The sequence below is a fragment of the Cinclus cinclus genome, chromosome 21 (assembly GCF_963662255.1).
Source record: "Cinclus cinclus chromosome 21, bCinCin1.1, whole genome shotgun sequence".
Taxonomy (NCBI): Eukaryota; Metazoa; Chordata; class Aves; order Passeriformes; family Cinclidae; genus Cinclus; species Cinclus cinclus.
In genome coordinates, this window is record NC_085066.1 from 8,697,703 (window position 1) to 8,720,998 (window position 23,296).

The 23,296-nt window shown below is 41.5% G+C and overlaps 1 protein-coding gene across 2 annotated transcripts in view; it reads right to left on the reverse strand.

Moving 5' to 3' along the window:
* AGAP1 (ArfGAP with GTPase domain, ankyrin repeat and PH domain 1) overlaps nt 1–23,296 on the reverse strand; it is a 299,706-nt gene that overhangs the window by 245,462 nt on the left and 30,948 nt on the right. The gene's annotated exons all lie outside the window — the stretch shown is intronic.

A 23,296-nucleotide genomic window follows, 5' to 3' on the forward strand; every position in this document is an offset into this window, starting at 1 on the left:
AGTGGTTTCCATGCCATTTCATTAACAGGATAAAAAAATTAACAATTTTCTAACATGCCAAAAAAAAAAAAAAAAAGGGGGGGGGGCATGGAGAAAGGGCTGGAAAATTCACTTCCTTGCTTTTGCTGTTTTAACTCCAAAGCTAAGCAAGCCCAGCTGCTCAGGAAATACCATTGGAATGAACACATTATTGAACATGGAAGAATCAATCGAGATTGCTGTCAAAAATTTCACATGCTGCAAGCAGGCCAGCAATCAAAGGGCTCTTACAAAATACTTCTCAGCCATGTTGAACAACATCTTTCAAAACTCAGGCACATGATCAAAATTACTTAAAAAAAAAAAAACAACAACTGAATTAGAGGAATTTCACCAGGAAGCCAGGAGCTATTTTTTGTTATTAACACCTGACATAACATGACTGTTCTCTAGGTATTGCATTTATTCCAGACCAAATGAAGGGGGGAAGAAGTTGGAGCTAAAAATTACTTCTTTCCAAATAGCAAAGCCCACTCATTTTGTGACTGATTTCAACCTGGATTCTTTTTACTGACACATTTGCTGACAACACACATTGACTGTTTTTAAAGGGCAACTTCAGCCTATTTTGCTGTAAATACTTGAACCCCATGGAGATTTCTCTTTGTCAGCCGACACTGATGAACAATTTGACCATGCTAGAGCTGATCAGAGCTTTCCTACAGCCATGATGAGGAAATTTCAGAGCTTGGAGCAACCTGGGATAGTGGAAGGTGTCCCTCCCCATGGTAGGGGGTGGAATGAGATGAGCTTTAAGGTTCCTTCCAGCCCAAACCACTCTGGGATTTTATACCAGGTTTCCCATGTCTTGATGCAACAGTTTGGTTTGTTTATGGTTTTCCTGCATTTCCATAATGCTGTGCCACTCTGAAGTAAGTATCTGCAGCAAGTCTGTTCTTCCTTGCATGAACAGACAGAATGCAAGTGCCTGTTAAGCTCCTTTTCCAAGCAAATCATTTGGATTCTTACTTATTTCCCCTAAAGAACCTTTCAGTGGCCTGCATCATCTGACAGTTCAGATCTTGCAGCACACAGGAGGACACTCTGAACTGAGGATGTTCTTGCAAATTCTGTATTACTCCATTACTAAAACTAAATAACCATTTTTTTTCTGGGTTTTTCTTATTTTTTTCTCTTAACTGCATTGACCATAATGCACTATCACCTCATGAAATTTGGCTCTGGGATATTCCATTTGACAGTACCTGAAGTTTTTCATTTCTTTAATATCTGCTATCATGTGCCTTTAGTTACTGGAATGTTCCCAGAAAAGGGGCCACTTCATTCAAAAACTCGGTACCTCCACAGGAAATACAAAATGAAAAATCATGAAAAATGAACAACCAACCCTCAAAGTACAGTGTATATAAAACAGAAAAATCCCTTCAAGCACCTCCTCTTTTCCCTCCTTACCCCAACATCCAGAACATAAAGATAGAACATAAAGAACCTTCATAATTCTGTGGCTCTACCATGAATAGAAAAACATATTAATAACCACTATTATCCATTTCTGGCACCTCAAAACACTGCCCCCAATGTACATTTGAAGCCTGGCTCAAATAAATTGTTGCACGAGGATGATGGTGTGCATCCTTCCATTTATATCCCAGACAGGGGGGCTGAGTAAATTTCTTATAAAAGCAAATAATTACAGAAAACTTAAGCCCCCTGCTGCTCCTAATTTGAACTGTTCTTTCAGCTCGAAGCCACAACATTTGCTAATGGCCTGGATTACTTAGCAGAAATTAAGTTTTGTCTTAGAGTCTCTTGAATTAATGACCTCAGTGGGGAATAAGCTTTGTGAAGAAGAGTCCTGAGGATCCTGGCAAACACAAGAGAGTAAAGAGAACACAGGTTTTGAAGCTGAAGATTAAAAGCCTGCTTTAAAATTAAGATTATTTATAACAGATGAAAGCTGAGCAGATAATATATTTGCCTTCCTGAGCAGAGAGAATGCACTACGTCAAAAATGCATTCAAAAATTCAAGCCTTGTCCACCTTGAAAAACAATGGAGGTCTTTATTTTCCCTTCCCTTCTTATCACAAACAGATTTTCAAGTATGCTCCTTCAACTTTTATTATGGCTTTTATGTCCAAGTCAAATAGTTTGCTCTTGGCATATGTGAGGCTAAATACTGACAGTTATTGACTGCAAAAGGAAGTTCTTAATTGGATGAATTACACCCTCTTGATTCGAACAACAATTTTGTCGAAATGTTAAATCATACATAATTGCTTGCACCATGATTCCTATTTTTTTATTATACAGCTCAAGTTCCCAGAATTGTACTCTACTTCATTGAAAAAAAAAAAAAAATTGAGTAAATTCAGATGAAGATTTATCGGTTTCTTGCATTTAGGCACTTTTAAGGTGTTTGGTACTTCAATTAACTTGCAACGTTACGAATTGCACAATCAGAACACTCTTGAATAATGCTTAATTAAGACCCAAATGTCATAACAAAGGTTGTCAGAGGTACATTAAAAAGCACATTTTACCTGAGAAAGCTCAATCTTGATTCAAGCTCTGAAGTGATTTGAAATTCAGTGAACTGGGGGAATTATTAATAAAGTAGAAGGGGCAAAGATCTCTTGAAGAAATACTGAATTCCAGAACATACAGCTTGCTGAGCAATTAGCATAAATAATTCTGACCTGCCCCTTTTCCCTGTTCCTTGTTTCCTTGAAATTGGGATGCTCATAGCACAAGGAATATTCTCAGGAGGGAAAGCCTGTAATTTTTTTATCCAACCAAACAAGCACCTCAAGGAGAAAACTGCCAGGTGAAGAGTTCCAACTGTAGCAGGGATTTTTTTACAAGTTAAAACAATCCAGGTTTTATGTAGTAATAAGAAACCAAACTGAATTACGTCCTTTTGTCCAAAAAGGAGGAGTGAGGTCTCAGATGGCTGCTAACTAACTGCACCTTGGTAAGAAGCACTTCAGTGCAAAATTCTTTATCTGCCTTACATTTCTCTGGTCTTTCTTCACCAGGCAAAATGTGCTTAATGTCAGGAAAGTGAAGTAAACCTGTCTTTGTAATTAATATCAAAGAAAATCATTATGTGATCATCAGAGGGTGAGAACACCAAGAAGAGAACACCAAAATTTGTATTTTACCCCCAGGTTGGTGACTACAGTTCCTCTGACTGGAGACCACCTGAACCTCTGAAGGGCCCCAAAGGACACAAAACCCTTGACTTATTAATCAGGATTCAAAAAACTACTGCTGAGACTGGCCAAACCACACAGCGCAAAACCTGGCCCCTGAAATCAGACAGTGATAAATCTCTGGCCCTTCAAACAGACAAGTATTAGGGAATTTTGGGGAAAATGGGATGCAGCATCTGCACGACATTTTACTGAATCTGGCAGGTCTCAGTTGCAAACAACCTCAACAAATTTTGAAGCCACAGCATTAGATGTGCTGGGTTAGAGCCACAGGTGGAGCATTGAGGCTCTGCTGTTACCCTGTACCTGTCACCCTTCACCATCAGCAGGCAGATGTGGCTTTTCCTGGAGCAACAACTGGGGAACCACCAGCACTCTTGGCTTGCTTGCCTCCAGCTCCTCTCACAAGAGATCAGTATTACATTCAGGAGTCAGGGAAGCAGACACAGACAGGTACCTTGGCAATCCTTCAGTGTCAAGCCTACAGCTCAGCTCCCAGTCACTTCCTTCCTGGGCCAGCTGGACCTAATGTGGGTTTTATTCCTCCTCCAACCTCAGTTTCCATGGATATGTTTGTTTACACACAGGAGGGAAAGCAACAGGACAGAAACCTACCTGAAACAGGCTTGCAAAACACCAGAATTGGGGGGAGAGCAGAGGAGAGCTAGAGAATGGGAAATACTTCCAGAAAGTTTTGTCAAACTCGAGTAATGGGTTTGGGGTTTTTTCTTCCGCTGCAAGTCACACACCAGACAACTTTTACACAGGTTTTGGCCTGACCCTGCCTTGTGCAAGAGGTGAGATGAGATGACCCCCTGTGGTCTCCTCAACCTAAATTTTCCTGTAGAGGTAAAGGTTTTAAAACTGTTCAAGTATGATTTTGCTATGTTACATTTCATATAAAATTAAAACACTTCAAAAAATCAAGTATTTCTCATATCTATCCCTTTCATAACATTCTGTGTGGTATAACAAAGTGAGAGAATAAAGCAATCGGAGAAGTTTTCCCCATCATAACAAGCACACACAAATGATAAAGGTTCAAGCTTAAGAAAACAAAATCCTCCTAATCTTAATATATTAATGGTTCATGAAAAAAAAAATCTCATTAAAGCCACAGCAATATTACAACAATGCCTCCTGATACAAGTAATCATATATTAATACGCCTAAATCATATTTTATACTGGAATATCACTTACAGAAGAGAAGAACCATGTCCAAAATAACATTCTTTAATGACACTGAACTGTCTTATTTGAATATTTTAAAAGCAAAAACAAACATCTGCTGGGTAGCAGAGCTAAAGGGGCTTTATATCAAACACCAGATATTACTGTGTGGAAGTAGAGGTCACTCCATTTTGTGCTCCCCATGTGAAAGCTCCTGGGTTGGGCTCCCAGTACCTCCCAGAAAAGAAAAAAAACAACTCATGCTTTTCTTTTTATGTATTCATGAAGAAGGGAGGGAGAACTTGTGTGTCCTTACCTTTGGACAAAGTGCTGAGTGCTCTGCCTGTAGGGAACACTTTACCCCAAAACCTTTCCAGTTGCCAGAACTTTTCTCTTCCCATCACTCTAGGCACTGCTCTCTGTCCACTTCCACCCATAAAACACAAGTGTTAAGCCAACAGCTCTGGAGAAGCAGCACCAAAGCCTGGGTTTGATTTAACATGGAAAACAGGTATCCATCCCTTCATGCTTCCCTTCTAATCCCTCCTTTTTATTTGCCTGTAAAAAAGCCTAATTACTCCAATCAGAACAAGTCTAAAAGCCAAATTCTGGGAGAAACTCAAAGTTACTCCTAAGAACTGAACTTTCTGTTTGACACAAAGAGTCTGCTCTTCACACAGGCCTCAGTGAGCCACTGACAGAGTAAAAGGTGCTTGCTCACAACTGGGATTTTCACATATTGGAAATGCTGATTCGTGCATCTGAAAAACTTAATTCATGAAGGTGCTGAAAAACACCTAATGAAGTGTTCATTACCCACTTCAAGAGCTCCTGTCTTTTCCAATACATACAGTTTGGGCTCTAAATGTTATTGAGTATGTATATTCCTGATTTACAGCTAATTACAACCTTGCTCTTTTACTGCTTTAAGTATTTACATTCACAGTGGAAAGAAAAAAGACCTCATGCAGTTTTTCATGTATTCATGATTTAACTGTTCAGCAAATCTAATGCTAAAGGTTAATCCTGAGACAGGGACCAGATGTTCAGTCAGAAGGAAAACGTTCTCAAGAGGAGATACCCAGGAAGTCTGTCTTTCCAATCTGCTCCAGCCCACAGAATTTCCCACCACACTTAGCCAACTGGGAAAAACTATGACTCAGCCTCCAATTTAACCATGTACAGAGCAGAAATACCAACTTTGAGGGCTGCAGTACAGAACCTATAAAGCACGTGGAGCATTCACAGCATTCTAAAGCATTTACGTGAACATCATACCAAGCACACAGCTCCCATCAACATGATTCCTGCTACAAGGTTCAGAAGGAACTTTTTAATTCTCTAAAATCTGAGCCATCAAGTTATTATAAATGACAAAGAGAGCACTTGCCCTGGATTCTAACCAGCAGAACATTTCACAGGTAAGTTTAACACCAGTGGATAAGCTTGCTAAGTCTTCTCCAGGATGAGCAGTCCCAGCTTTCTCAGCCTTTCCTCATGGAAAGGCACCCCAGTAAATCCATATCTTACTTTTACAAAGCAGCCCACAATTAATAGTAGGAGTCCAGAGGAAGGATCAGCTCCCTCTGGGTCCTTCACTCTTCCTTCAGAAAAGGAATACTATCACAGTCTGGTTTGGGTGGGAAGGGACATTAAAGACCATCCCATTCTACCCCCTACCACTGTCCCAGGCTGCTCCAAGCCCCAGTGTCCAACCTGTCCTTGGGACACTTCCAAGGATCCAGGGGCAGCTACAGCTTCTCTGGGCACCCTGTGCCAGGGCCTGCCCACCCTCCCGGGAACAATTCCTTCCCAATATCCCCAATATCTAACCTGCCCTCTGGCAGCAACAAAATTGTGCCTTTCTCTTCTTCAAGTCAGAGAAATCATTAGGAATAAGTAACCTAAGGCTGAGGTGAGGTTTAGGACAGGCTTAGCATGGGCTACCACATATATTTCTTGTCTCCAGGAGAATTTTAGTTCATGCTGCATTTAGCATCTTGTACTCAGCAAATCTTGTTTCCCTCGGCATGAGAAATAAAGCCCCCACTTCGGTAAACCCACAAGAACAACCCATTATCACAGCACACATGGCTAACTCACAAACACTACAAAGTTCCCCCTAGCTCCAGCTCAGTGTTTCCCAATTGCCAAAATGAAATGTATATCCATGTATCTAACCTGGCAAGCATCCAGCTGCAGATATAATACATTTTCAGTTACTTGCAACAGTGGAAGGCTGTGTTTCAAAATGAGGATAAAGCATCTATCCCCAGAAAGAAGAGGATTAGATATTCATTTAGGGGTTTTCATATTAAATCCAGATCCTGCTAACGGTGGGATGCCCTCTAAAAACAATCCTAAATCCCCCTGTGACCCCAACATGTCTAAGATATCTTTAATCTATTCTGCAACCCAGCAGGGCAGAAGAGCCCTTCCCCAAGCCACTGTGACTGAAGAGAGCAAAACACAAACAGCACAAAGGAAAGTTTAGGGCTAATTACACAATCTGTACCCACCTCCCGCCCTTCCACTAGCCAGGATCTCATTGCAAAGTTCCTTAAAAACAGAAAATATTTGCAGAATAATTTAAAACAGAAAAGAAATGTGTTAAAAAGCCTGAAAAGATAATTTTTATTGGCTTAAAAAAAAATCACACTACTGTGATGACAGCTTTATTTGTCCAAATCTTCATAAGACTTTTCTGTTCACACATTGCTTTTTGGGGACAACCACAAGCCTTGCACAGGCTTTGAACACAAACTTGAAAAATGCCAGTGGCATTATGACCATCAGGAGAAATCTACCCAAAAGCTTCACCTGAATTTTGGGTTGTTTCTGGACTGTTTTCAGGCAGAGCATGGCACCCTCAAGCTGTATAACTCCACCAGAGCAGGACATGTCTTGGCTCAAACATCTCAACAAACACCTAATAAATAAGATATAGGGAAGCTGTATTATCATACTAAGGAATGATGATTTTACTCACCTGACAACTATTTTTCAATAGCCTCCTGGATAGCTTAAGGTTGCTAATAACACAATTATTGATTAAGACAGGAAAATATATCAACCAAGCCACTTGAAGTACAAATCTTAAGCCTTGTCCTTTCTGAAATGCTCCAACCATAGCAAAATAAAACTGACAAATATTTCATTTGGAAAAGCACAAGAACGTATTTTATATTTCTCTGGAAAAAGTGTCACTGGAAAATCCACAGCCCTTTCTGAGCTTTACATGAGATACTTACTGAATCATTAAAGTTGGAAAAGACCTCCAAGACTGAGTCTAACTATTAACCCAGCACCACTGCAGATCTGCATATCTACAAATACTGCAGGTTCTACAAGCACAGCAACATCAAACTGTGTTCATCTACCAGCAAATCCACTGCAGGAAATCTGTTTCCAGTATTTGACACAGACAGAAAAGCCTTTAGTAAAGATCTGCTTCAACCTAAGCATCAATTTCCTTCAAATGGGAAGTACACCTGCCAAGGCAAAAACGTTCTGTTTTATAATTTCCAATGCAGGCATCAGGAATTTCATAGCAGCAAGGACTGCTATCACTGAGAGCAATTAATCTGAGAGGTGCCTGCCTGTTTTCCCAGGCCATCTCTAGGACAAAATATGACCACTTGGTTAATGCTGTAAAAGTCCATTTCCCAGCTGACTCTCAAACTGCCTCATCAAGGCAAACTGTATTTTCCTCTCTTACCTATGGTAATATTCATTTCAGCCATCTCTCCTAAGGCTGTTACAGACACGTGCTGTCATCTGACCCTCATTTCTTTTGCAGTACTACATGATTTTGCCCAGCATCTTGAGGACTGTATTCAAATGCATACAGTTTCAGATACAATGGAGTATTTCCAGTCTTACATGATTTTTTTTAAAAACCAGGCAAGAAAAGCAATTTATATTTTACTTTTTACCATCAGCCCTTCAAGGCACGTTTCAGCAATACAAGAACACTGCAGGTAATTGAGATTCTCCTTCAGTTCCAGCATTGCTACAGCCAACACGAGGGACAGGAAAGATGGCACTGCTGGAATACCAAAGAGTGGTGTGACCTTCCCATCTAGAACTACCTGACATGTCTATTTTGTGACTATTCCACAGTTCAGGTGAAGGTATCAGCTACCTAAAATTACTTCCTTAATTCCTTGTCCACTGTTCAAACAGAAAACAATTCCTCACTTCCTCATCTGCTTCCCAGTCCAGGAGCATTCATTTCATTTTCAGTTTTTTAAGAATTTTCTGCTAAATTCACTGTTTTTTTCCTGTCCTTCCCATCAGCTCTTCAGAAGCCTCTTCTGCTACAGTGAATTTCTACAGGGAACATTTGTAGGTTCCCTTCCCTATAACTAAATTAATTCAACTATCTTAGTGAAGTTTCATGAAATGGCTTCCCATTTTGTTCACAGTATCCTGACAGAAGAGAAATGGTAATGTAACACAACAATTAGGTTTTTTCCAAAGTCTAAATGCCTGCTTTCCTAACTTTTCCAAAGTAATTTCAGAGGAAGAAAAGAAACTGCAGGGAAAAATCCTTTTTAAAACACTCATTCTTAGAGATAAAAACCCATCAAAATGTTCAAATGGAAAAAAAAAAACCAAACAAAACATAACATTGTGTGGGGATTTTTATTCACTCCAGTACCCCATAAAAAGCTCTTTTTTCCAGTCACAAGGGACCAAAGTGACATTTCCATTGTCTACAGGCAAGACAATTGAATTTGAGGTCTGTTGATAAACATTGAAGAGGAATAAAAAGCTTGCAGAAGCCATGCACTTGCTGGAAGGCAAATCTGAGGATCTGTCAGCCAAAATAAAGATGAACATGTACCCATGGCCACACACAGACACTAAGATCAGGTGCTGAACAATGGAAAAGAGCCCCAGATATTCTTGCACCAGTGAGAGAACCATTTCTTAGGTCAGGTTACATTCCAGGATTTGAGATATTCTGTGTAGCAAAGATCACAGTGTCAAAATTACATGACAAAACACAAACCAGATTAAATCCCAAGGGCAGTTTTGAGTCACCAGTCAACAGTGACCACCAAAAACTGGAAAAATGGATTTTCATCCTGCTGACTGGGAAAAATGCCACCCTGGTGAGGAACGAGAGGAGGAAGATACTGGAGCAATTGTAAAGCAGAGCAACACAAATTCAGCCTCAGACATTTAATTACAAACACGCCAGGCGGGGAAAACAAGGAGGAGCTGCTGCTGGAAGGCCTGGGGTCAGCTGGCCCCGAGGGGAGGCAGGATGGGAGGGAGGGCCAGGAGGGAAGGAAGCAGAACAGGCCTGATAAGATCAGTCTCCTGCCCCCAAGAATCTGAAGTGACTCCAGCTTTCAGCCTAATAGAGAACATCTTTAAAACCAGGACTGAACATCTACGGAGAGAGCCCAAGCGCAAGGAGAGAGGTTCAGCCCAGAGGCCACGCTACAAAACCAGCCTCCAGCTCCATTCCTGAAAGGAGAGACAATTCATGTTCTTATTCCCCTGCCCAGGGGGACAAGGTGCAATTGGGATTTAGGTTTTTGAAGCAATCTCAGGAAACACTCCAAACCCATTCAAGTTATTGAAAAGTACAGGAACACATGATTTCCAAAATCAAAATCCTCATCGTAATGCAGGGAGCTTCCCTGTCTGAAGGATTTCATCCTCCTGGGAGACCTGGTTAAAGGCTATGACTTCTCCATGAGGAGAGCTGCTACTGCTCCTCTAATGAGGAAAGGAGCCTGTCCCTCTGAGCAGTGGGAGCGTCACAGGACTGTGCAAAACAGCCAACACCAATGGTCCCAGCCAACCAAAGAGATGGCAGTGATGGCTGCAGCAAACCCAAAGTAAGGGCTTCCCTCTCATAAAGACATCGACAGCTCTTCCAAGACATTGGAACAAATGCATCATTCCCATTGCATTCTGGAAGTAGATGTTTTCTAATGCCCAGCAGTTTGGAAAACCATTCCAACCACAAGCAAGCCACAGACTTGCTCCTGATTTAGCTGTTTTGATAACAAAACCAGGTCTCTTCCCTTGTCTTCTGCTTTCAGGTGATGGTTTGATGTTTAATCCAACATTTTACAGCAATCCTAAAGTAAAAACAATTATCCCTTTGAGACTTGTTTAGGGTAACCTCACAATTTCAGTCATCTACCTCAGTCCCCCAAGGGTTACTGAACATTTTCCATTTCCTTACTGTATAATTAAACCTTTAGTATGCCATGAACTTCTACCTCAGCTGCTGTGCTTTACGTTTGTCAATACATTTCACTCTGTCCTCATTCCATTCCTTACATTACTTTAACCTGGTAAATGACATTCTTAGCAAAAAATGTTGTTCTTCTTAAAGCACAAGCTTCTCCAACTCAACAAATATTCACAGTCAGACAAAAATGTTGTGGAAGAGAAGGGTGACCCCACCAGGATTTTGTTACGCCCTTAAATCCACTAGGAACAATGCATCTAAATTCAAATTAAAACATGACACAGAGCCAAGTGTCCCCAGAAATAATGGCATGAACTCAGGAAGAAGTGATTAGCAAGGAAGAGCTAATGGAGGGGGAGAGGAAAAAAACTAAGACACAAAAGGGAATTATACATTACCCAAAACTGTATTTTATGATAACTCAGCCTAGGCAAGTCATAAATCTGCTTGCTTCATGAACTCTAGTGTTTCCAAAGTTGAAATCAAATAAGCCAAGAACAGAAACTCACTATTCTTAAACAGAATTGGGAGTGACCTAAAACATCAGTTAAAAAATAAATACAGATTTTGCTTGTAATTATTCCCCTCACTCCAGAAAGTATACATACAGTTGTTACCCATGCCACACTTGCTTCACTGCTGAATGCCAAACACCTTCTAGGAAATACAACAACAGCCATACAAACAAGCTGTATTCTAGTTGCATAATATTCCAAATTATACTTCTCTTTACATTTGTATAGTATTAAGCCTGAAAGAAGATTGCCTTTCCATGGAAGGGATCTGGGAGTCCACAGAACCCGCAAAACAGCCAGAAGGCAAATGCTTCTAAGAAGTAGGTCACTCCTGCTGCTTCAAAATTATTTACAATCCCCCAAACAACCCGTTGTAAACACAGCCAGCATTAATGTTGGCATTATGGGCAAACCAAGCACGTGCACTCAGAGAGGGGAAATAAAACACTGCATTTCAGCAATCACTGTCAAATAACAGATAACTCCCAAATAACAGACACTGATTCCAAAAAGCCACTTGTCTTGCACTGAAACAATAGCAGTTCATGTAAAACACAGGCACAGCCTTAGTTCAATGAGGTACGACTGTCCAAAGCGCGTGACACAAAACATCTACATGAGCTCCACGAGAATTCAGCCTCCTGTATTGGAAAGCATACATCTGACCTCATTAAAAAAGGCTGTATTTGATACTTTGCACTGTTTTCTAGGCAAGAAAAAGCCAATTACTTCCAAACCTCTGCTTTGCAGGGGCCCAAGACATTTTGCCAGCCCATTAGCTTCAGCTGATACCCAGTAACTCTTCCAGGATACCAACAGCATTTGAAGGACCCAGCCTTCACACATTGCTCTCAATTTTCTGCCAGCACTGTGGCAAATCACTGTTTACAGCCAGCCATCCTACACTGAGGAGCTAAAACCCCATAAATTATAAAAGCCAGTCCGTCAAACCTTATCTTTATACCTGCAATAATTCCGCAGTGCGACACAGCTCGACTTAAGAGTCCCACTCCACCTCCCAGCCTTCGCATCATAGCACACTTGGAGCAGAGACTCTTTAAAAACCAACAAACTGAGGTCAACTCACAAAAACAGAATGTGACTTCCTAATATTTCATTCTGCTGGCAAAACAAGATGCCTCTGCAGCTGTAATTGTCCTTGGAGCTCAGCCATTTATGTGCTTTCACTTTCCAGATAAAAATGACTCTCATCTTTCCAGGATACAGGACCATCAACAGGGAAAAAACATGTCACCAGCACCATTTATCCTACATAGGACGCATGTGTGAGGTTACCTAGGATGACCTTCCTCACCACACTCAGCTCAGCACCAGATGGGATTTAAATACACATTCCCCCCATCCTAATACTACTAAAGCATTTCCCGCTGTGGAAAATGCAGGAATTAGTACCTGCTACAGAACAAAGGAATTGTGGTTCAGACCAATTCCTTCCTCAAATGATTTAAAATGGTCACACAGAAAACAACAGATGATGGAGTCGCTCCATGAAAAACAGTGAAAACCAAAATCCCTTCTTAATTCAAACAGTGATAAAAAACGTGGAATTAAAACTGCACAGGCAGCACCAACACTTTTTATTTAAAATGTGCTTCTCCCCACAGGCATGCAAGGGGTCTGAACTCAGAAGAACTTTCCCTGGCTTGGTCCAAGCAGTTGGCTATCACCAGCTGCAAACCAGGGAGACTTCTGGGACTGTAAAAAAATCCAGTCCTGTCTGTTCGGTTGAATAAAAATCACCACAACGTTGCAAAGGTCAAAAGCTTCCTCTCAGAGCCAAGAACTCCCAGTCTGTTTGCTACAGGCCTTACTACTTGACACAAAAAAGAAGTCTGAAGTAGTACCTCGTGTTCTGGAAGGTCAGAGAAGCCAACTACAGGTGCGTCACAAATAGAACAGGAGACCTGAACCACCACAGAACTATTTTTCCTTTTAAATTACCACTGTGCATGACCTTGTCAAAGGAAAAAGACTTTCAAGAGAGATAAACATCAACTGATAAACCAGACCTGGAAAATCCAAGTCCTTTTACTACACAGGCAAAGTAGCAGATTCACTGACAGGCTGCAGCCAGGCTAGGGAGGGCATCGTCCCTCTCTGCTCTGCACTGGGGACACTTTTGGGCACCACAGTATCAGAAGGATCTAAAGGTGTTGGAGCACATCCAAATGAAGGACACAAAGATGCTGCAGGGCTCAGAGGGGAAGCTGAATGAGAACAGCTGAGGTAAATTCTTCTGGAGGAGATTAAGCCCCCCCCCCCCCCCCACACTGGGGGCTGCAGCTTCCTCGTGAGGCACAGCTCCCATCTCTGCAACCAGGGTCAGGACCCAGGGGAGAGCTGGAGCTCTCTCAAGGAAGGATTAGGGTGGTTACGAGGAAAAGGTTCTTCTCCCAGAGCATGGCTGTGCACTGAGCAGGCTCTGCAGGGAATGGTCATGGCCCCAGGCTGGCAGAGCCCAACGTCAGTGCTGGGGGAACGCTTGGACTTCATCTTACAGGTCTTTTCCAGCCTTAATGATCCCATGACTCTACATTGCTACAGCATATGAACTAGGTAACCATGCAAAGCTGCGAGATCCTTCCAAAAGCAGAGGGAAACACAATAAAAGAGGAATCTGGTAGATTCTTCTAGGGTATTCATCATATATGCCTGCTATCTTTCATTTTCATTTTGTTCTGAAGTGGTGTTACCCCCTCATCGCCTTTCCAAACCACAGCCGACCACAATGGCAATTAATTTGTTTTTAATCAATCTGAATGGCCAAAAGTCAATTGTCTTATGCTGTAATTTTAAGTTACCTTAGCAAAATTCAAGCCAGCTCTTATTGTAGTCTTGATATGATTTTGCTTAGGTTCTCCTAGCTCCGCTTTCAGGTTGTGTGTATATCCCACAGGGTGCCTGCTCTGTAAGCACAGCTGTATGTGAAATTTAAATACCACTTCCAAATCCCTAGAACACTTTTCTAGCCTTAGCTAAAATAACCATGTATTCAATTATCACTTATCTCTTAGGAGTAAAATTTATTTTCATCATTAACTGAGCATGTGTCCATCAAGTTTTAAAGCTATAGTTCCTCCAAGGGAGAGAACAGTAGCTGAAAGGGCTTTTATTTTCTTGTGGTGAAGGCATGCTAAAATAGACATAAAACGCCTGGTGTAGTGGAGAGCCAGGTGTCCAATTTTTCCTCTTAATGCTGGAGGCAAAGAGGAAAAATAGCTTTGACCCACTTCTGCAGGAACCCATATGACCACTCTGTGTTAAGCTCACAGGAACACAGAACGTGCTCCGATTCTGTTAATTTATTCTCTGCAGAAAACAGCTGAACCAAAGGGATTTTTAACTCGCTTCACTTGCCATACACACTCACCAGAGTTCACCCCAGTAAAAAAATTACATCTATTTAAAAATATTATTATTTTCAGACAAGTACCATAGCACAGTCTTACTGGGAAGAAGTGGAATTAAAAAAAAAAAAAAAAAAAAAAAAAAACAACGGAAATCAGGAATTTTTCCAGCAGGAAGCTTAGATAAAATGCTCACTGTAGCAGCAGTGCCTGTATCATTCCCACCAGGCTTACTCTGCTGCAAAAGCAACATTTACAGTGAATAATCATCAGCATACATATGGCATACTGATAAAAGGCTTTGGAGAATACAGAGGCTCATCAGGATAACAGCATCATGGGAAAAAAGGTGAGTTTACATATATTGAGCTATCCCTTCACATCCAGCTTTGTCTTTATGCTTAAAGCAACCCATCTTCCAGCTGGTATTTTAGCACTATAAGGGAAACACCAGATACCTGCATGCAAGCAGAGTTGGTCCTAAACTATTTCCAGATTCAGAAAGAGCAATGTATATTTTTGTAGCACAGGTGAATCAGACATATAGAGTGTATTCCCAATTCTTCTCCTTCAAGTTACAGACACTGAGAAGAGTGCCCTCAAATAGAATGTTTTGGGGGCCAAGAGACCTTAAAGCTCATCCAATACCAGCCCCTGCCATGGACAGGGACACCTTCCACTAGCCCAGGTTGCTGCAAGCTCTCTCCAACCTGGCCTGGGACACTTCCATGGGCAGCCCCAGCTTCTCTGGGCATCTGTAACAAATCCATTCTTCTCCTCTCTGTCTCAGAAGCCTTAAGAGCCTCGCCCTTCCCTGGGGTCAAACACCTGAGCTGGTTTCCCTAGGCTGACCTCAGATGACTTGAAGCCTCAGCAGTCACAGACACCTGATCCACAGCAACGACCAAATTACCCTCCTTTTGGGTCCAGCTCTTCTTCTGGGACACAAGATGGTCTTGAAGGTCCCTCCCAGCCCAAACCAGTCAACAAATCTGTGATTGCACTACAGATGTACAAACACCACTGTCCTGGAAGTGCCCAACGCTAGACAATCTAGAGTAAGGGAAAGGACACCCCCACCACCAAGTCACTGCAACAACCTGCACGGAAAGGCTGTGGTGAACTGCACTTCCACACACGCTTCAGTTCTCTGCTCCAAACAGGGATGTGGATGATGCATTAAACAGAAGACTGACAGACATCAGCAGGGCTAACAGCAGAGGAGAAGCACAAGGTTTCCAAGCACATCCCTTTTCCCTTCTGTTATGGAGGAAGCACACCCTGAAGAGCACAAAGCAGATGATAATTATTACAAAGGTACAAAAAAACCACCTCTTCCTTGACCAATTATGAGATGTGGATTTTAAACCTTATGGAAGAGTCACAGAACACATCATCAATATCCTCACCAGATCCCTGCACAGAAGACTGACAAGCCAAGCGCCAGGAGCAGATGGTTCAAGGTTTAGCAGGAACCACCGTCATATGCTAATTTGTTATTAATTACAGAAGCTGTCATGATTACTGCAGTACTGTGCACTAAGGAAGGGCACCAGAAAGCACAACCACTAAGGAAGGCTTCTGACTAATCAAGTTTTTGATAGAAATAACAGCATTTGTAGTATTTGGTTGAAAGGCTGAAGGACAAAGTCATTGTGGTTACTATTATACACACAAAATCTGACATTCCACATGCAAGGCATTACCACCAATGCTAAATCCAAACCTTTACTGGTTTAGGGTGGAACCTCAGAATTGCAACCAGTTTGGGTTGAAAGAGACCTTAAAGATCATCTCATTCTATCCCCCATTGCCATGGGGGGACATTTACTTCATCCTGCTCCCAAATAACTGTTCCTTCTATCAGTCACCTTCACCCAAGTTTTGAACTGCTGACTTGAAAGCACAAGAGCATCACCAGATTTTGAGCCAAGGCTGTCACTCATCACTTCCCTCACATATAAGTTGGTAAGAAAAATGCTAGCAGGTGAAAATAAGAGCTTACTTCACAATTTCTTACCTCAGCATCCCATCAGTTGTGGGACAGAATACAAATGACTTTGTCCTGCTGAAATCCACCTAAAGGGAGGGATAAAGCTACCCAACTCTTCATATTCCCAAAAAATTTAATTGCAAATACATGTAAATACATGTTTTTTATTTCCATCAACATTTTTGTGACCCTCAAAATTTAGAACTACCAACACCTCTCTGCCTATCCATTTCCCACCCTTTCAAAGACTATTTCCATATGGATTTTGTTTGGAGCAGGTCGTCAATAACAGCATAATACAGATTTATATCCCTACCTATGTCAATTCCTAGAGGTTTTCAGTCAAGAGTGGTACTCATTTGTCCTTCCAAGTTTTATCAGTCAGAGCTGCTCAAAGCCCAGGCAGACAGGGAAAAGAGATATCAACAAAGGATTGAAACAACCAAAAAACTTCAGGAATTTCCTTCCCCTCAACATACAAATCCTATTAGCAACTAAGTAGTTGTTAGTGTGAATGACTAACAGCAAATGTTTCATATATCATCTGGAAAGAGCCAAGCCCCTGAGATCTCATTATCAGAACCAAGTGCCCCAGCTGACATGAATTATTTACTGCAAACCAGTGCTTTTGATTATGCATATGCATTACATGCTGAAGATACATCTGTGCCCCAGTTTTAAACCACCACGTGGAGACAAAGCTAGGAACAGCTAAAACCTAATATTCATTCCACAGAACAAGATGATGCTCTTGGCTGGTAAGTTTACCCATCACTAGTGATAGTATACAGATGTTTGCAATACAACCCAAAGGTAAATTATAGTAGCCTGGAGAATACAGGCATTTTTCTTCCTTTTCTTTTTGACACCCTGTCAGAAAAGAAAATTCTTGGTCTTAATCACCTGTACACAAAGCACAAGGTGATCCATTTCAGTTATCTGAGTGACAGCACACAGGGAGAGACAGACACATCAGAACACTCCTTCCCATCTCCCTCATCTGTTTCAGACCTGTCTCTATCCTCTACAGTGCAATTTCAGAAGGAAATCTATCCCAGAAACCAACAGCTCGTGGATTGCATCATCCAAACTTTGGCAACAGGGTTTCCCCCATTTCTTCTCCTTCTTTGCCCCTCAGAAAGCAACCCTAAGTGGGTTGCCAGACCACAGTTTCATCAAAACGGAGTGAAGCCTCACTTGCTTCTTTTTTAGAGCCACACCGTAACACACTCATTTCATACTTCCATTTCATTAACATCCAACTCAACAGGTGTTCTCACACTGATGCCTCTGACAGCCGTGAAGGTGCCTGCAGAGCAGGTAGATGGCATCTTCTATTTCAGTATTAAATCCAGTCTTAGCTTTATGTAGAATCATTATTTCAATGTAACAGAATTTAGAATATTTGTAACACGAGTCTGAAAAACAGCCCAAGTGTGTACTAATACAACAGGCATTCCTGATGGAAAGGAGACAGTAATTATCATGTCAATATTGGGGTGGTCATTCCCAGAACTTCATTAGGCTAATTTAAGTCAGCTTTCATACATATAACATAAATCCCTGTTCCTATACAGGGAACTCTTCTTCCCTTTGCTCCAAGTCTTTATTCCCCCTGTTTAATCAACCAGACCAGAAGGCAGAAATCACATACAGGTGTAATGTAAACAAAGAGCAGCTCAGCTCCCAACACCTATTTTAAAGCACATCTCCACCCCATGAAGAATTAGATACTTTCAGTGCATACATTTAAATTTGTTCCCACTGCTCAGTCCACTACCTGGACTTTTCTGTAGAGAGAAAAGTAAAGGGGATTGGTCTTGCTATGGTTTAACCCTGGTTAAGGAGGAACATCTGTTTACAGCACCTTTCCCTTATCAACTTGGAGATACCGACAACCATAACAAAGCACAGAGCAATTACCAAGCCAAGAAGGCACAGAAATGTATCCTCAAGGGATCTGTAAGCATCCTACACTGTTAATTTTAATCACCAACCCAGACAACTCAAAGGGGAACTTTTAAAAGCAGTGGGATTTGATGTCCACAAGCCCTTATGGAAAGCTACCCACAGCTGAGAGTTATCAGCAAGAGAGAAATAAGATACAGCTAGGGAAAACACCTCAGGTCACCTTCCTCCCTGTGGAGAGGGGGCAAGGGAACAGAGTTAGCACCTGAAAGCAAACCAGCACTGACCCCTGCCAGATTACTTCCTTGTTTTCCAGGTTAAGATTTATTTCCTCCTAATCCACACCACTCTACATTCATATGCCAAAGAAATATAAAGAACATGAGTTTGCAAACATAAGCAAAATAACATTTTATATCTGTTGGTGCAAAGGCAAAATAAACCGATGTCCTCACTCTGCTACCAAATGCATCTAAAACTGATAGTGCACTTGAGACCAATGCTAATAATCCAAATCCTTCCTCCTTTTGCCTTTTGTATTCCAAATCTTCTCATTCCCTCCACTGACATCCTCCAGCCCCTCCCCAACGCACCAGCTTTCCCCTAACAGCACAGTGCCAAAGACCTCACCCTTGAGATTTTCGTATTATATCCCCTCTTGCAACAGTCCCCAGCTGTCTTCCCCAGGCTTCCTCCCCCATTTGAAAGGAGAAAGGACCCCGCACACCCGGGGAACAATCCTCACATACAGCAGGCTTTGGGATGCCCGGATTTGGAAGGTTCATTGCCACAACTGTTCCCATGTCAAGCACTGCCTGTCCCTGTCCCGGCTTCCCAGGCAGGAGAAGGGAACTATTGAGCTCAGCTCCTGCATCTGTACAGAGCTGCATCTTCACAGTTCACTGCTGGCCTTGTCTGAATCAAAGAGTGGGGTTTTAAAATTCAAGCGACCATTTCAATGAGCCCCTTGGCATTATTTAGCAGCACTGAGAAATACAGTTTGCTACCAAGCTTAGCCTCAGAATAATGGCCAACACATTTCACATTTCTAATTTATCACTGCAAATGTACAGATAGATTCAGTAAGTAGGATAAGCACAGAAGAGTAATAGATAAATTACTGGTCCTAGAATATTTTAAGCTGGAACAAGTACAAAATATAAAAGCTGAGGTAATTTTGATTAGAGATTTCAGCTGGGGGTTTTGATGTAAAGAGGCAAGTTGGACACTAATTCACCCCTTGAACTGAACTGGCAGCAGGAGCTCAAAAACAGGTATGGTCACCAAAGGTGCCCCACAATGTCAGTTTTTAGAGCAACAGCCCAGAGTTACCTGAAATTCCAGGTCTCCCTTTGCCATAGTCAGGGGCTAGCTTTTTCCTAGCAGCAGTAAACCCACCACCCCTAAATGTTAAGGCCTGAACTGACAAAACACAGGAAAAGCTGCCCTAATCAAACAAAGCAATGATAATGTTTAATCAGAATTTCTATGCCATGTCTGACACACTAACACTGCATTAAGAGATTTGGGAAACTTCCATGGATTGAGCTCTACCCCTGTGTGATACAACAATAAAGAAGAGGAAAGACTTGGCACTGTGTACTGTGAATTGTTTTAGTTCTGTTATTTCACAGAATGATAGAATATCCTAAGGGAGAAGGAACCCCTAGGGATCATCAGTCCAGCTCCTGGCCCTGCAGAGACACCCCAACAATCCCATTCTGGGTCTGACAGAGTTGTCCAAACCCTCCTGGCGCTCTGGCAGCCTTGGGACTGTGATCATTCCCTGGGGAGCCTGGGCAGTGCCAACCATCCTTCACCCTTGTATTATTCAGCTTCCTCAGTGCCAACTCACAAACCTTTAAGCAGAGATCCTTGAGACATCCACAGTCAAAATTCTACATGTCCAGTCCTTAATCTCATCTTTAAGACATTCTTTCTCCTCTCTCCCTAGGTGTTAACTCTGGACATTTTAATACTCTTTTCACCCTTAACCCAGCCTAGGGGACATTCTCATTCTCAACTCCCAGTACATTTGTTTGCTCTAGAAATCTTTGGTGCAGCATCCCCAGCACACGTGCATTACTAGCACCCTGACACACACAGAAATGCAGCATCCTAAAGTCTTTCGGGAAGGTTACTCACACAGACTAATGACTCCAGATGCTATTTCCATATCAGCAAGCACTCCTTCCGGGGCATTGTTTTCCATATGGTCCTGCACAAACAAACTTCTAGAAAGCTCACAGTTATTCTCACTGCTGTAGAACAGGAGGGATACAGACCCATAAATTGCTTATATTAATTTCATTTACTCTATGGACAGTGCACAATTGTCATAAAACAGTTCACCATGAGTGGTAACTTTCCACAAAGCTATGACAGTCAATTTATGGCAAGTTCTACTTTTGCGTGTGAGGAAAAAAGAGTTAGTGCCAACATCTATAAAATTTGTGACAGTGCTAAGAAAAATGACATCTCCTTAGGCAAGTTTCCTCTAAAAAAAAAAAAACCAAAAACCTCTGAACTCACAGTCATACATATCTCACTAAGTAAAAACACGCTGGGAATATTCAGACTGCTGTTTGAAATCTCTCAGCTCTGGGTTTCTGTTTTGGTTTTGTTTAACCTCGGCCTGTAAACTCTCAGTGTCAGCCACATCTCCTGTAACTCTTCCCATGGAAAGAGATTTAAAAGTTGAGCACAGGGATCTGAGCTCTCTCTCTCTGCAAAGCAAGAGGCACAAGTCTCACAACAGGCTGCTTATTTAATACCATTGCTCCTGACACCTCTGGGCAATTTTCTAATTAAAGTGAGTAGCTGAGAGGTTCAGAGGCTTCAGTTTCATCCTGTGAAGTAGTATGGTAAGGTGAGAGTGGAATAACCTCCAACCCAAAGGCAGCAGTGCAGCACATGAAGTTATTGTGCATCAAGTTGTTGTACTGTCCTCTGAAGGCCCTCTCAAAATAATGCAATTTAAAATTCTGCACTTAGAGGAATCACTGCAAGTATTTCTTTAGCTATAAAGCAGGTGGGAATGGCAACATACAATTTATAGGGGCATCCTCAAAACAGACTTTAAAAACTGTCCTACTACTCTTTAGGCAAAGGCAGCACTATGCTGCTGCAACTACTACCATCTGTGAGGTCAAAAATATTTAACTATCAAAAAGGGGATTTAACTTGTAGGTTCTGAGGTTAACAGGAGGATTTTATACTGTAAACAAGTCTCTGGGTCTCGTACCACAAGATAAACTCTCACAGAACTCAGACACATACCCTCAAGCCTGGATTCAGCTCCCTTACTTTACTTCATTTTAGAAAAACAGGATGGAATGTTATAAACCAAAAGGTAAACTAGAAAACTGGTGTGAGAGAATCAATTCTTACTGTGACTCATAGACACAATGTTAAAAGAGTCCCAAAACACTCTTATAGAAAGAATACTAATTACTTGCATAAACTGTGCAGGAAATGGAGAAACCCCAGGAAAATCCCCCTGAAGCAGGAACGCTTGTACAGCAGCATTTTGAGTCTGAGCCCTGTTTTAAACCAGCTTTCCTAATTTCTTCTGCAAGTCCTACAAAATGCAAAAACAAACTACCAGTTCTCATTTATCCTACACATCACTTGGCTTTTATCCAATCTTCAAAGGACTAGAGAATCCAGTTTGACTTCTGTATCTCATTACCTCCATCTACTGGCAAGAGCTGTTCCTGGTTTATAAACCCCCTCCAGACCCAATTCATGCTTAATTAAAAAAAAAAAAAAAAAAATCAGAAATATTGATAAATAAGTGAGAAGGAAGAACACAATTCTATTCCAAAACACCTGAAACTACAGGCCAACTTATAGACCTCAGACCACTTTTTTTCTGATGTCTAGAATTTATTCCTCCCTGTCAGTGTACAATATTAATCTTTAGGCTGAAACTCAACAGCAGCAGCCCCAGCCTAAGAGTTCATTTAAAATACTCATGTGATTTCCCATTAAACTTCACAGCCTTTATTAGTACCACGTCAAATATAAAATCAGAAAATCTTGGAGTGGTTTGGGTTGGAAGGGACCTCAAAGCCCAGTTCATTCCACTCCCTGCCATGGACAGGGACACTCTCCACTATCCCAGGGTGCTCCAAGCCCTTATGTCCAACCTGGCCTTGGACACTTCCAGGGGTGTGGCAGAAGAGTAAAAGAAGCAGCAACAGCTCATACTTAGAAGAATTCCTGGACTAGCATAAACATCCCAAGGCAATCACGCTCCCAACCTCCACTTCTACACAAACCCATAGTTCTTCTGCAAACCAGTTCTTTGAAACAAGTTAACAACAAAATAAATAATACACTATAATTCAGGCACATCAAAACATTTTTAACACTAATGAAGGCTGATGCTCTCTACAATCTTGCTTCCCCTACATTAGTCCTTACTGAGGTGGGATCCTCAAATGTGCCTAGAAATTTTCCTTATATTCAGCCGTTCTTTGTAAAGTGTTGAATTATTTTAAGACTTCAAAACTATTAGTTCTAATGTAAAATCAAATGCATGCTTTCCTTTCTCCCAGATCTTTTTATGTTATTTATCATACTGCTCCCCATCCACAACTATCATAGATGTCAGCAACCAGAAGAGGGCAACATTTCAAATAATATGTAAAACCACCACAAATTCCATCAGCTGCAGAGCACTGGGACATGCTGAGTCTTCCCAAAAACCACCAGGTTGTCTCAAAGCTCCTTACTTACCATATAACAAGGAACATTTCCATTTCCTCTTTCTGCAGATCCAAGGCCTCCACTGAGTAATTTGGTCAGAAAACTTTTGTAGAGTACTGAATTAAGTATTTTCCCATCAGCACTGCAGTATCACAGTGCTTCAGCCCAAGCACAACTGTTCTGTATCTGCAGAT